This window comes from Cupressus sempervirens, chromosome 10 (assembly GCF_028749045.1).
Source record: "Cupressus sempervirens isolate cs-2001-9-10 chromosome 10, ASM2874904v1, whole genome shotgun sequence".
In the NCBI taxonomy this organism is placed as follows: domain Eukaryota; kingdom Viridiplantae; phylum Streptophyta; class Pinopsida; order Cupressales; family Cupressaceae; genus Cupressus; species Cupressus sempervirens.
The window spans coordinates 407,895,743-407,911,037 of record NC_143127.1 but is presented as its reverse complement, the minus strand read 5'-3'; the positions used below and the strand labels follow the sequence as shown (position 1 = coordinate 407,911,037).

The window sequence follows — 15,295 nt, the reverse complement described above, 5'->3', positions numbered from 1 at the left end:
ACGCACTCTTGGCCCCATTCTCTGGGATTTTGCTGAACTTTGGATGCAGTTTTCAGCCGAGGGGCACCAACACACTTTGAAAGGCTTACAACCAGGGTCTCTCAGCATCATCAGTTCACACCGTATGGAAAAACTTCTTAAGAAGAATTCACATGGTGTCATCGCTCAGCTCCATTCCATTCAGATGCAGCCATTAGCAGTCTCTAGCACTCCTGCCGATCTCCAACACATTTTGGACAAGTATTCTGGTGTATTTGCTGAACCTGTGGGATTACCTCCTTCTCGTCCAGAGGACCACCGTATTCAGCTCCTTCTTGGCAGTGTTCCGCCCAACATCAGGCCCTACCGCTACCCATTTCATCAGAAGACCGAAATCGAGATACTTGTCCGTGACTTACTGAAGCAAGGTATTATTCGCCCTAGTACCAGTTCCTTTTCTTCTCCAGTTCTGCTTGTTCGCAAAAAAGATGGGTCATGGCGACTCTGCATTGATTTCCGAGCACTTAATCATCTCACTATAAAGGACAAGTTTCCCATTCCAGTTGTTGATGAACTTCTTGATGAACTTCATGGGGCTCATTTTTTCTCCAAGTTAGATCTTCGTTCTGGGTATCATCAAATTCGGGTTAATGAGGAGGATATACCTAAAACTGCCTTCCGCACACATGATGGTCACTATGAATTTTTAGTCATGCCCTTTGGCCTCACGAATGCTCCTTCAACATTTCAGGCAGTGATGAATAACATATTTCGACCATACCTCCGAAAATTCATTCTGGTCTTCTTTGATGATATCCTCATATATAACAAAACTTGGGCTGAGCATCTCCATCATCTGGAGCTTGTCTTGCAACTTCTCTCTGATCATCAACTCTGTGCAAAACTATCTAAATGTGTGTTTGGCCAGGAGGAAGTGGAGTATCTCGGGCATATTGTTGCACACCATGGAGTGCGGGTGGATCCTACAAAAATAGATGCCATGAAAACTTGGCCGCATCCTAAAACTCTCAAGAGCCTTCGGGGTTTTTTGGGGTTGACTGGCTACTACCGCAAGTTTGTCAAAGATTACGGGAAAATTGCAGCACCATTGACAGCTCTGTTAAAAAAGGATGCCTTCTCCTGGACCCCTGTTGCTGAGACTGCATTTGAACAACTGAAACAGGCTATGTGCAGTACACCTGTTCTCGCGATGCCAGTTTCGTACTCCCTCCCCTCATAACACTGATCAAAATGCAAGTATGACTACTTTTAAGCCACCACAACTATGCTCAATAGGAAGAGGGACACCCAACAACCCAACAACAAATTAATCGCTTAGTATGAAGAAAAATCAATCCACATATCCAATCAATAGCCTTAATACTATTGATAGATTTAATTTTTTTTAAACTCAAAAAAATATGGCTTTGATAACCATTTCTTGGATTGGGGTTGACTCTATGTTTCCATGGAGCTGCTTAAATGTCATTTCTACTTAATTTTAAGCAACAAGAGTGTTCCCATGCAATTCTTTAAGTGAAGGGAAATGATAAATTGGAATTTTTCCCTATTTTAGTGGAGTAACTATAATTTATGAATTGAAATTAAACATCCAAAAAACATGGGGAGCTGAAAATAAGGATTGACTACTTATTGGAAAAAAATGATGTGGCCTAACAAATTTGCTTCCCTCATTTTATAATGTCTTATTTTTAGTGTGATTTTTTTGTGAGAAAGTATATAACCAGTACTTTTATTAAAATGTAATTAAAGATAAAATAAAAAGTCAAATTTCATAAGCATGGGGTCACGAAGTCTACAATATACTACTAAAAATATTGAGCAACGATTGCTAGCCAAAACAATCTTAGCAGCCGCATGGAGACCTACCCTCAACATGTGATCCATGGGAACACATAATTTTGGACTCTTGGATTTTGATTCCCATGTGTGAGATGTCATGGATTTCAGCATACCCACCTTGACCTCTTTGTTCTCCAGGGAGAAATACATATCATTGACACCATATTGAGTGTTCCAACTAGCCATTTATGAGGCAATTCTGCTTGCTTGAGAATGTCAGTGTGAAGGTGCCTAAAAGTAATAAAGATGCTACCAATGGTGAAGATATTAAAAGGATTGACATTGGAAGTGATTAGAAGGGAACCCCAAAAAAATAGTAGTGTGGAAATTTAGGGTTTTGGTATTTTGAGGATGACAATGTTTTGAATGTGTAAGCATATTTGATGTCATGTAACTAATATTTTCAACAATAACTCTAATAAATTTATCATCTATTTGATTTATACTCACATTTATTTTAAATGAGGTAAGATGATGAATAAGCTTGTGCCCACATGCTCAATTGAGTTAAATTGAAGATTGATAATGTTTAGTCATGTGGGTGACTTTCTATTATTCATTTTAATTTATTGTAAATTTTAAAAAATAATTTTGAATATTATTGCAACAAATTACTAAAATCTTTGATTAAAAAAAAGAGAAACTATCAATTATGAAACCCCTCACCACCAAATCTAGATGGTTGTACTCTATTTTTAGCATTTAAAGATTAGAATATTCTATAATTTTTTGTAGAAGTAAACACCTCATCATCCTATTTGGATAACCTTTTATTAATCTTATAGATTTAAATTTGATATTTATTGTAAGCTAAAATAAGTGGTACTTTGGAATTACATCTCTATGTATACACTATGATAATGTTAATTAGTCATCATTCTTGAAAAGTTAAACTACAAATCTAATGTTCTATACATAAGTTTCTTAAAAATTTGCATGGTATTTTAAGTATTGCATAAAGAAAAGTATTGTATCTTTTGTGCACAAATTAAATCACACCCTCTAAGATATCATCTTACAAATTGAAACAAAAGTCACATAAATATTTCACAAACAAGAAAGATATATATGGTAAATTCTTTTACAATATTCACATTGGTATTATTTGTAATCGATTTCATAAATATCCATCTTGATTAAATAAGGTTTTGCTAGCTATAATGTTAGAGTTAAAATTATAAAGGAATGTCATTTTAATTATGGTACATCAACTATAAATTCTTAGATGCCCTAATGTAAAATAATCTTTTTGGGAACCCCAACAAACAAAAAACAATAAATGCCATCTAGTTTTATCATTTTTACAAAATTTCATCAAATAGTAATCCCTTATCAAACAAGATTCTTAACTACATATAAAAACAATACAACCACTATTCATTATATTACATCAATTAAAACAAGAACTAATAAAAAACAAAATAATAATCTAAAACAACCCAAATAGTAGAAATAAGTCAATACACCCTTACAAACAAAACAATATGTGTTTGTAAACAAACTGTATTTGACCAACCAACACACCTTTACTCTACAAACAATCTAGTGAGGCTACACACACACAAAATGCTTAAATTTCTCAATCTTCCTATTGTACTTAGTACTATAGTAAAACCACACTGACAACCAAATATTGATAGTGATCTAGTGAGGCTACACAACAAAAGAATGCTTAAATTACTCAATCTTTTTGTTGCATTTAATACTATAGTAAAATCACACCGAGAACCAATATTTATAGTGATCTTGACTAACTTCCAAAAGAACTCTTGTTATGTAGAGGCCAATGAACAATGTTAATAACAAACCTATAGATTCAAATGGGTTTTGCAGATGGATTAATTGGGAGGTAGTAGATATTGTGTTCACACTTGGAAGTAAACCCCTAGAACCACCTCTAAATGTGGTTGTCTAATTTGATAATTACAATGGACCACCTTGGACCCAAGATGACCCAAAACATTTACCTATATTCCTAGTTAATCATAGACAAATACTAGTACTAGTATATATGTCAATAGGGGGAAAGATAAGGTGTAAATTTAGTTATATGAATAATGGTAAATAGTTTATGTGAGTTTTTTTTTTTTAATATTTTTTTTGTTACAAAATTAATTTTCCTAATTTATCTTAATAGAGTGGTCCTAACAAACCTTTGTAAATCTGCTAACAGGGTGCTTACTTAGTTGTAAGTTTAAATCCTTTAATCAAGGTAGATTGAATAAGTCTTGTAATTGTCCTTGCTACCAGCGACACCTTGCACCTCACTGACCTTACCCCCTACATTTTTCTACAACCTACTAACCTTACCTCCCACATTTCCCTACAAACCACTCGTGCAGGATGCTTGACCACCATTGTTGGAATTCCCATCCAATGCACAATTCAAATTTTCCACAAAAAAGAGGCATAAATATATTATATATTACAAATATGAAAAAATATGGTTTTGTCTAGTAGAAGTTTAAAAAGTGAATTTTGTAAATGCAATTAAATAGACTACGTACAAAAATAATCCATGCTTTTCAATTTAAAATTTTGAGATAACAAGATTTATAATTAACAAAAGGTATTGAAATCATTGAAATACATACACGTTATATTTTAAACAAGGCATCAAAGTTACTGGCTAAAGTGGACATATTTTAAAGTAGGATGAAGTTGAGGTGAAGATATATAAGTTAGATTTCATTTTGTAGATTTATTGTTGAAATTGCATGCAACCTATATAGAAAAATACCTTGAAAATATGTTGTGTAGGTACACTAACATTCTACTTGCAATTGGTTGAATCCCATGTCTTCAAGGTACATTGATGTTGAGAGAAAAGGTCATGATTGCTGTCAAGAGTTATCAAACATGCAAACTAGGATTAATCTATCAAAAGTAGCTCTTGGTGAGGTGAAGTAGGTAGAAGATCTCTTTCTATTTAGTTGCTAGTCTAGATTTCTTTTTTTCTTTTTCTTTTTCATTTCCATGATGATGAAACTCTATGCTAATTGTTTCTACTTTAATTTATCAGGAGGGTACTTTTTTCTGTTGCACTTAACAAGATTCCAATGACATGCATGGCAATGAAAATTTAGGCAAATGTGACGATTTATCACATTTTTAGCTCTACAGCCATCCATTCTTTTTTTTCCTTCAAAAATTTGTTATCAATATTTAAAAAAGGAATAACGATCTTTTGTACTACTCACCTTAATTTTTCCCATTCAAAGTATTAAGATTTTTGGTAAGGAGATTTTGACAATTTAGAAGTAAAACTGCCAAAATTTACAATTGAGTCAATGATCACTTTGCTTATTGATAGACAAGAAGGGTCCCTATAGTATAGTATAAATATGTAAAATAGATAATAGTTATTTAAAATATAAATTCTCTTTTATAGACCTTATACATGGTAGACGATTTTGATTTAATATTTAATGATTGACAATCAAATATGTTTAACTTATGATGATTTAGAAAACCCATAGCTATATTGATCTAAAATTTTATCTAATACAAACCAGAAATGCCTTGTGATTTACTTTGTTTAAGAAAAGAGAAACCTCTTCCACTTTAGTTATTAAAAATAAAAATCGTATCACTCCCCCTACATTTCTAAAAACATGGACTTGTCAAAATTCATTTCTTTTATCTCTATCTATAATAGTACAAACAATAGTATAAAATGTTGTTAAATTTATAAGGAGCATTGATTTCTTTATACCCAACTAAAAGTAGTTAAATATAAAATGACATCATTTATATTAGCACACAGTTAAATTTGAACAATTGTACAACCTTAGAGCTAATTTGCTCATTGAAATTTCAAATGAGCATATTATACATATCATTTTTTAAGCACCATAATTTTGTATTTTTAATGTGAAAATAATAATATTTTTATTAGGCCAATAGTGGCATGTTGTGATGGTTAAGTTGTTATGTTGTTATCCTTTCCATCAAGGTTCAAATCTCATCGGGATGAGGTCCCCCGTTTGTAGCCTCACTGGTTCATAGCTCCAGGTCAAAGCGTTTACCCCTCTTTAAAAAATAATAATAATAATATTTTTATTAGATTAATATTGTCAAAAATATTAAACATTCAATCAACATGTTTGTTATATGTTTTTAAAAATTAAATAATAATATTACTCAAATTTCATATAACGTATGTTTTAAAATTACTAAATAATAAATTATATAATATAATATAATGATTTAAATAAATAAAAATATCAAAATTAAAATATATATAAATATAAACTTAAATTTAAAATAATCTTATTATTCAATTCCATAACATATATATTTTTAAAAATTATTAAATAATATAATAATTAAAATACACTGAAAATTATTATTATTATTATACAAATATCAATTAAAAACTTAATATATAATTAATGATTGATATATTCGTTATCTTATTAGTATGATTTTTTTTTATAGGTAACATTTTTTATTTTCATTGATAATAAAAGAAGTATTACATTGGATTGTCATTTGCATAAGTTGGTCAAAAGATTTACAAACTTTCATCTTCCCTACCTTAGAGACATATATAGATATTAAAAGAAAATGGTATTAATGCTCATTCAAAAAACAACAACACCCCATCCCACAAAAAAGCTAAGTAGTAGATGCCAAAGGTAATGACACAATTAACCACCAACAAGCACATGTGCTTAATCCTTAAATAAACTATTGTGATGCTTCCTCCCTCATGTAATTAGGAATGTTATGGTCATCCTGAATTGACTTTGGCATGCTCAGAGACCTGGTTCCTTGGTGATGCTTTCTACCCATTTCACTTGTGCTTGCCTCTTTGATCAATGAGATTTCTAGCCACATTTCTTTCATCATGGAATCCCCAACATCATTTTGAACTCTCCTCTCAATCTAGTGTCATAGGGGAAAACTTGGTGTTGTTGCACTCTTACAAGGCATCACCTTCATGAATCCCTGCCTCTCCTCACTCGAAACCCAAACCTTCTCTTGCAAGAATTTCAAAATCTTCTTCCACCCTTTCTCTGCCTGCGGTACTTGCAACCCTTGTCGATTTGTCGATGACCAAAAAATTAGGGGTTGAACCAAGTAATCCCCTCCCCCAATTAGCCTTCATGGTTCCTGTCCCATTTCCAAACCCACACCTAGAACAGCTCTATCCACAATATCCTTTGGCCCCTACAACCATTGTGGGTCAACTCATGCTGCCACAACCCTACGGACTTCCTCCTTGGTCTTGCCAACTAGTAGAGCCAATGCCACAAAGAGTGAAGAAACATCCAAATTGGAGATTCTCCTCTAGTAGGATTCCAAATATTCCACTCCATACATTTGTTGAATGCCATCCAAGAACTCCTAGTTTTTGAACAAGAAAATTTTCTTTAGATGCCTAACCATAATCTTCCCTCCATACAATTGTGTCTGGTTGTCTGATTCAAGTGCAAAGTTAGCCTCCATATTCGTCTCTCTGCTGAAAACCCTATGAAATGCCCTTCCCTTTCTCCTTAAATCACGCACTTTGAACAATCTGGAAGCTTTCTCTATATGAGGTGTCATTTAATAATTACAATTTCTATCATGCGTGAAGGATTGATATTTCCTAAAAGCCATTGGGAGTATTAATTCATGATTTGAGTTGTTGTCATGCCTATATTTTCCTACCCAAAATAAGAAATAAATTTCTTTAAAGGAAGACATGATTAAGATAACTATTTTCAACTACAAATTTCAAATCCACACTATAAGGAAATGAAACTTTGATTAACTAATTGATTTGAACTCAAAAGAGCATTAGATTTCCATTTAACAGTCTTTCAAATATGCATCTTAATAAGACATAGAACTATTTCTTTTATTTTATTTGTTTTCTTATATTCATATAGGAAACCTTTCATACATCACAAATGTAAGATCACAAACTTCTCTTTTGCATTGAATCATATACACAATCTTAAATCAAGTAGCAAGGCTTAGCTTTTATAAGTTTCATTTTCATTTCTTTGCAAGATACAATAAAGAAAACTACTAATACTCAAAAAATGCTCATTTTCCACCCTACCAATCAATGGCATCATGAGGCCTCTGGTGCCCTAGCCATACACCCGAGCAAGAACTCACTGCATCTAAGGATCATAGATGTTATCATAAGAGTGAGTTCCTAATACAAGAACAACATTTTTAACTACACTTGTTACACATTTCAGACCTACATGAATCCAACTCAAAAAGAAGTACTACAAAAGAAAAGGGATAGAAAGACTCATCTCTCTCTCAAGTTCCCTCTTGATCTTCTTCTCCTCATACTGTTCTACCATCCTCTCCTCCTTTCTCCATTCCCTTATTCTGCATATAACTTCCCCTTTTTATCTCCAACAATGGTGAAAAAATAATGGTCCATCCTCCAAAGTCTTCTTCCCTCTTCTTCCAAAATCCTCCCTTATTTAATGAAGGCACATGGCTTTCTTATCAATGTGTCATAACCCATTGTCTCCCACTATTCATTTTCGTCACATTTGAATTGGGGCCATTTTGAGGTGTCATAATGTGAATTTTAACCATGATTTGACCCTCAACTAACCCCCAACCTTAGGTAGTATAAGTGGGTTAGGTTATTTTAACCTAGAATGCATTCTAGGATCTATTTTAACCCCTCTAAAGTCCAACTTTAGTTCATATCCGATTTTACAAAAAGTTTGCATTGAGGTTGACTTTGATTGTTGTACAAGAGTTGGCATAGTTTTCTCAAAGGTCTTCATAATCATTAGATTAGGCCTTCATAATCATCCGTTGTACAAATTCAAATTTAACATCAGTAACTCAAACATATAAATATAAGATTGTAAACATTAATACATATCCCTGAATTAACCATAGATCAACCCATTAGATCAATATCATATTCCAACATCATTTCTTCAGAATCATTTGCATATGAAATTCATTTACAAATAAGTATCATTCTTTTTATTTTAATTGCTCTAATTAAAAACTTTTCAAGAATAATAACCACATTAATAATTCATAGCATATGTATCAAAACACCTTACATCTTACACATACATTAATCAAATTTATCAAGCATAAGTACTTACTCTCACTAATTATAGGATTCAGATCATAATATCTCTTAGAATAACATAACAAGTATCACTAGTATTCATTGTGTTATCTATATTCTATTCATTTTTGTACTTCTTTATTTTGAATTAAATTGATACATAATTTACTTCCAAACTTGATTTCCATTTTCACAGTCACCTTATGTAGAATGTATTTACCACAACACAATATCTATTCTATTCAATTGGTCATATTTTCAATTACTAAAACTATCTAATCATCATGATGATATAAGATGAATAATATAAGGTATTTATCCATAAGGTAACTGACATTAGCTAATCAAGATGTTAACATAAATTAGACAATCCATCATAGTGTGAATTAGTTCTAATGCTACCAGTCTCATAAACTATCTAAACTATCGTATCATATGTAAAGAGGTCCGACCATTTCTATTTATAATTATTGTCAATTATATGAACAAAATCCATAGTTGATCATAAGTTGAGCCTAACTTTGCACATTAATTAAATAAGTAGAATTCTACTATACAAAGTATCACATACACATTTACACCTAATATTCAGATGGTTACAATTGATAAGTCAATCTTATTTAAACAATACTAATCATTGCAAGTCACATAAGTATTCTCCCTAATCATGTTATTGCATAAGCTATACAATGTTCTCTAATGAAAAACTTAATATTTATTTCTAATAAAATTATATTGTAGACAAATTAACAATCCTTCTAGTCCTTACTTGGATGAGACCTTACAGTTGTACTCCCATAATAATTGGATAAAACACTTTTTTTGGCCCCTTCATTTTTGTTTTCCAATCTTTATTCCAAGTTGAGAAGCCTAAGGTCTTCAAAAAAATTGTTTTGAATCCCCAATGTTGCATTCGCACCCATGTTAGCTAATTTGTCTACTACCTTATTTGCTCTTCTATATACATGGGAAACCTTAAATTCCTCAAACTCCAGTAACATGCATCTAATCTTCTTTATGTGCTTGTCAAGATACCATGCTTTTAGCTTCCCCTTCTTAGTTTCATTGGTTATTATCTATGAATCTCCTTCCAGATGCACTCGACAGATGCCCAACATATCACCTAAGACTAAAGCTTATTTAGCTGCTTCACATTCTACCACATTATTCATTCCGTCCCTTAGCCATTTGGCCACAAAAGAAAGGGTGTTGCCCTGGTGATCTCTTGCTATACATCCAAAATTGGAGACCCCCATATTTCCTCGAATTGCCCCGTCAAAGTTGATTTTTACCCATCCTTCCTCTGGTGGTCTTATTAGTATGATTGTTATTGAAGACTAAAAATTGTTTTCTACATACTATTTCTCATGCTTATTTTCGGCACCACCCATAGCCGCTGCTACAACTTTTATAATTAAAATAGCTGGAACAACAAATTTGCTTGCCAAAAAAATGACTCCAACAATTTAGCTATGAAAAATGAATTAAAGGCATTCATAAAGAATTGTGAATTTCATATAAATAAATATATTAAATTTTAAGAAACAACACCTATATTAGCACATATTTAAATTTAAATAGCTAACTTCATAACTAAGTTATCTTTTATTTTTTATGAATTGTACATTTCTATTAATAAAGTAATATACTTGTTACATATTCACAAAAAAGGGACCGAGCAATACAAGATCACCCCACGAAAGTTCACATGACAAAAGTCGAAACCAACAACTATTCAACAACTAAGTTATCTTGATTAAAAGGAGAAAATAACAAAATATTGATAATTTATCTTTAAAAGGTTTCCCAACTTTCTACCAAGCTCTTTCTTGAGACGTGGTTGGCATGGCTATGTGATATGTGGATATGCAATTTGTCTGCACATGCATTACCACATATGACACCTTCATTATCATAGATAACATGTCTACCTTGTTAACAATATGTAAAAACAAAATTGAAGCACAATAAAAACATTTGCTGACAGGTAGAGAAAATGAGAATGGATGCCAATCAGGGATTGGGCATTGAGGGAGCCTTAAGTCCATTTGAGTTGAAACCTATCTGATCGTGAAGTTTTTCTTTCTTATAATCCAATCCACTGTTTGTAAAATAATTTGGGTGTATTTTGTTTTAAATTTGGTTTTGTTCATAATTATTTTAGCTTTGGCTAGGTGGTTCATGATCTGAGAAAGTTACTTCTATTATTTCTAAAATTATTTATTTTAGAAACTCTCTCTTTTTAGTTTTTACAAAATTGGTTGTACTCAATCTTAATATGAATTGTTTTGTGTCTCCTCTCACTCCTAATATAAATTTTAATAAATCTTTGCAATATGTTCTTTGATGTATTTCCTACTTCAGAATTGGCATTGGGATTAGATAGTGGAGAAGGGAGGTGTTGGATGACCCACTTTCTAGTTTAAGGAAACTTGGATCTATTCAATTTCTTGAAATCAGGGTATAGAACTAATTGCATGGCATCAAATTGCTCTTATAGGTAAATTTTCCTCTTCCCAAGTTTTTAACTGTATTTTATTGTTCATTTCATGAGTAAAATTGGCAATGTAGGAGATATTGAGCAATATTAGGTCTGTGATTTGTCTCACCTTGTCTATATCGAAAGAAAAATATTTAATTTGTCATGGAAATTCAATTTTAATGTCAAACATACAATATTTTTAATTGAAGCCTTCGCGCCTTTACTTCTATAGTGTTGTTGAACAAAGGAAGGGTTTCAATCTGAACTAAAATTTATTGAAAACTTTATGTGAGATATTGGATTTTCTTACTTAGGGTCTCTCAGCACTTGTTACTTTTTGGTGTCGAGGCAGAGGAATCTAAAATATCTTCTCAATGGCAGCAACAACTCTAATTCTTGTTGTCTCAGTTGTCTTTGCTTTCTATACTCTGGTGTTATCTAGCATAATTGGGTTTGTGACAAATGCCTTTCTAATGTCCATTGTTATTATAAGAGTGATTGGCAAAATGGCTAAAGTGCTCTCCATGTTTGTTATTGACAGATATGGACGCTAATTCCTCTTTCTGCAAGAGGGAATACAGATGCTTGGTTCTCAAGTATTTTACTCTTTACTCTACTTGTACATGGCTTAGCACTGGAAGTATAATTCCTAATTTCTATGTAAATGATTGCAGGTTACAATGGTTGCAAGTTATCATGTTGGAAGTTGCCAAGTCGATGAAGAATAGTGGTGGGCAAGTCAAAGCTTCCAAATTCAAAGTTCATGTCCAACCAAGAAGCTTCAAAAAGAACAAACTATATGTAAGGACTTATATAAGTACTTTCCAGAGAGTTTAATTTTTCATTATTTATTTCTAATGAAAATTGAACTTTCGCTTCCTATTTTTTATTAAATATTCTCTTATTATTTTTTGCGTTTGACCAATAAACATGAAGACAATTAAGTTTTTTAATATTTTAAAAATATGTATAAATTTATGAAAACAGTTAGATTTTTTAATATTTTAAAAATATGTATAAATTTATGAACATAGGAAATATATATATATATATATATATATATATATATATATATATATATATATATATATATATATATATATATATATATATATATATATATATATATATATATATGCTAAGAAAATCTTCAATATGATTAGTTGATGTTCTTGGTTTAGTTGCATCTAACTGATGCATAAATAGACTACGCGAGGAACTAATAATAAATATATAAAACAAATATTTTACATTTTCAACTCTTGAAATTCCATAATTAAATTTTGATCAAACCTATACAAAATTCTTTTAAGAATTCTTTTCACTAAATACATCAAATCACCCTTCTTAACCCTAATTAGATACGAGACGATTTCGGAAGAGGAAAAAACGCTAAATTGCTTGATACATTTAAAAAACCATTTTTCAATATCATCAAATGGACAACACACCTTAAATACGTCCAAGGCGGCTTAAAACTACTTGATTGAGACAAAAGTAAACAGCGAAGCTAAGAACATACGCAATCCAGTCTTTCAAACAGAAATATAAACTACGAATTCGAACACAATCACATATTGGTGGTCCACAGATCAGCTACAACGGCAAACAATGTCATGTACAGCAAATTAATGGCGTGTTTTTGTAAGAGTAACCGGCAGTCCTCCCTTCATGCGCATGTTGAAGTCAAGCGTATACCTCGCAACAAATCCCTCTTCCACCTTCACACTGAAACTATGGACAACAGAAGCCACGATTGATTTCATCTGAATGAACGCCATCTCTTTTCCCAGACATATCCTCGGCCCAGCGTTGAATGCAGCAAACTTGTACGCACTCTCTCCCACAAACTCCCCGTTTTTCAACCACCTCTCGGGCTTAAACTCCTCGCAGTCCTCGCCCCAAATGCTTTTCATCCTGCCCATCGCGTACATGCTGTAATCAACAGTCCACCCTTTGCCCACATATCGACCGCCTGGTAGAACATCGTCTTGGAGGGCAGCTTTGGAATTGATGGGCACGGGAGGATACAAGCGCAGAGACTCGCACGCAGCTGCATGTAGATATTGCATTTCTCTCAATTCTTCGTAGCTAAAAACAACCCACTTCTCGGAATCCTCAACCTTGCCTCTTTTTGCTAAGATCTCTGTAATCTCAGAGCGAATGCCCTGTTCCACTGCGGGATGAGAGGAGAGAACCCAGAAGAACCAAGTCAGAGAAGTAGAAGAAGTATCTCTGCCTGCCAACATGAAATTAATAATCATATCTCGCAGAAACAGATCGGATTTGTCAGTCAGCACATCTAATTTCTCCTCAATCTCAGTTGATTCGTCATTATCATTATCAGTGCCAAAAGTTGCCATGAATCTGGAAAGAAGGTCGTCTCTGGGCCGAGACCCACTTTTCTTACTTTCAATGTCTGCAATCTCCTTCCTTCTGGATCGAATAATACCCAGTGCAAATTCGTCCACCACAGCGATGGCTTCTCTCAAACGCTTTTCAGAGCCGATATTGAGCATCTTTTTGATTCGCCAGGCAAAGGGCACGCTGTAAAAGATCCTCCCGAAGCTTAGTTCCGTGGCATCGTCAAAAGCTCGGGCGAACGGCAGCTGAGAAAGAGAGGGATGAAGATACGCAGGATCAGTACCGAAGGAAACTCTGCAGATGTTATCAAAGGCAAATCTCTGCAGAACATCCTGCAAATTTACAGAGATTCCATTGTTGCAGACATTGGAAAGGACGGGCATCAGGCGATCTGTGATCTCGGACTGCACAGTCTCGACCACGAAATTTCTGAGGGATTTTGTGTTGAATTCATAGCTGGCGGTCTTCCTCTGCATCTTCCACTGCTCTCCGTCGGAATTGAAGATTCCACCGCCCAAGAAATCGCGTACAAGAAACTTCAAGCGGGGTGATTTTTCATAGTTTTCGATTCTTATCTTGAGGACGTGCTCCAGAATAGCAGGGTCGGCAGTGAGATGACCGATTACTCCAATCGGGCGGTGGTAATGGACCGTAGCGGAGGGAACAGTGAGGAGTATTTCTGCAGCCCAGTCGTGAAATCTGTGCCGATTTTTAATCAACGTGGGGAGAGAGCCAAGTATGGGATAAAGAGTCAGCCCATTTGAATCAGTTTTTTTGCGGAACAAGTGCAGTACGAGGATGAAGATGAGAGGTGCTAGTGCAATAATACAAGGGAGGAACATCTCGTAAGAATTGCAGTGGAGGCTATACTGAGCCATGTTCGCTCCTGGCTTGTATAGGTAAATGATTTCGTCAATTCTTTTCGAGATAATCCTTCAGTTTTTTAACTTTTTGGTGGCAAAAGACGGATGGAAGAGAATGGTTCAGAAATCCGAAGTTTTGGACGTTTATGCAAGCCCGTCTTGATAGAACTTGGGTGTGGAAGATGGGGAAAGGGTGGAAGAACCCATGACATTTCATGTGGAAAATGCCTAACGAAGCTCTATTGCTCACACAAGCCAAGGTATCATCTACGAATTGAATAAGTAAATTGTTTCCTATCCTCATTCCGCTATCCTTCCTATCAATTGTACTATTGATTAAATTTTTAAAAAATAAAACACAATGAAAGTTTTTGAAATTTCTATCATTTGATCTTTCATGATCTATATATGATTGACTTTTTTTTGTTTTTGGTGCATTTTGTTTGGAAGCGCCATTTGTGACATTGTGGCATCAAATTTGTCACATCGACTTTGCTATCCTAGCCATGCTTCATTCAATTTACATCACATCTATGTCAACACCTTTCGTTTGTTTATTACAATTCGCCTTTGCATTTTGATAATAAAGATTGATTTGTACATTAAAAATGTTAAATAGTTAAAAGTTTTACCTTTTTCTAAGATTAATTTTATTCTTAATGTATGATGTCTAAGAGTGATAGATAATGA

At 33.4% G+C, this 15,295-nt stretch overlaps 1 pseudogene; it reads right to left on the bottom strand.

The window, feature by feature from the left end:
• Positions 1 to 12,779: 12,779 nt before the first annotated feature.
• Positions 12,780 to 14,980, bottom strand: LOC149534411 (cytochrome P450 94A2 pseudogene; annotated as a pseudogene).
• Between the last annotated feature and the right edge of the window lie 315 nt (positions 14,981 to 15,295).